A 1,358-nucleotide genomic window follows, 5' to 3' on the forward strand; every position below is an offset into this window, starting at 1 on the left:
GGTGGGTGGGGGGGGTTAACTGAAGAAAAGGAGTCCTATAGATCAAGAGATCACTGTCAGCCATTCTCTCAGTGTCAGCTATGTGCAAATGTTCATGAGTGTGTGATTGTGCAAGTTTGGGTGTGTATGTGATAAGGGGGATGGTGCTTATCCCTGATCTTTTCAACAGTTTCTTTTTTTCTTGCAAATCTAAATGTAGAAGCACCTGATTTCAATCGAGGTTTATGATATCTTCTTTTCTTTCAACCTATTAAAGTATTTGCGTCTCATTGAATTAAAGCATTATATGGCTACACATTTAAATATCACAATGCTCTCTATGTTGGATACAGTAGTTGTTTTCTTGTTTGCTTCATGGCAATGCTACAGCAGCATCTGCACTACATCAGAGCAAAGAAAATTTAATAAAAGACCTCCAAAAATATATGAAGCTGTATGGAATAAAAGGAATAAAACTGTGACCTGGGCCCTTCCAAAACGCTCGCTGGGAGTTGGGTTACATGCACAAATGACACAAATCCGATTTTTTTTAATTGGGTTTCCACAGCACATGAATGCTGCAGCTACCGGCCACATCTCTTTTTAAACCGTGGAGGTTCATAGGAGCTGCTCACTGCACATTTCAAGTCAAGGTGACAACCTGCGCTCTGCGACTTCACGCATGAAGCTAACACACAATGACATGTTGCTAAATCAGTGGGATAGTAATGAAGTTTAAGTTTAACACAAGGAGAGAGAAAGAAAGAAAAAAGACAGTGTTACCAAACTTTTATCTGAAAGGCAAACATTTGAAAGCACAAACATACCAATAAATAGATCTGCAATATAGAGTCATCCTGCTGCACATGTGGGGCCTTATGATGCTCTGATATATTCAAGTCTAAGCAGCAAAACAGATAACACTCAACTGCACTCTAATACCTGTCAAATACCTCGATACATACAGATGAGAATAGTAAACAGACCGCTGTTGTATATCACACATGGGGTGGGCTGGCAAAACCATATTGTACATCAGTGAGGTTTTGTGCACAACCCTAATGTTTAATGATACACTGTCCAATCATCAACAGTAGCTATGACAAGTGCTGGAGTTTGTTAAAAAAAAAATTAAAAAAAACAAATCCGCAACGTTAGAATCCAATATATATGAAGACAAGCGGTTACACTCATTGTAAACATGCCATCATATAGACTTCAGCAAAACACAAAAAAAAAAAACATGCACATAATAAAATATAGTTTCAAAGTTCATTGTCATGGGGCCACAAATGCAAACCATTTTTTCAAAGAAGAGGACTGGAGAGGAGGGGTCTCTCTGTCTTCAGGTTCTTCAGGGGGTGGGTAGGTGGATGGGT

Source organism: Seriola lalandi, unplaced genomic scaffold (genome assembly GCF_002814215.2).
Source record: "Seriola lalandi dorsalis isolate HSWRI2012SDOR001 ecotype SW California unplaced genomic scaffold, Sedor1 jcf7180002054570, whole genome shotgun sequence".
NCBI lineage: Eukaryota > Metazoa > Chordata > Actinopteri > Carangiformes > Carangidae > Seriola > Seriola lalandi.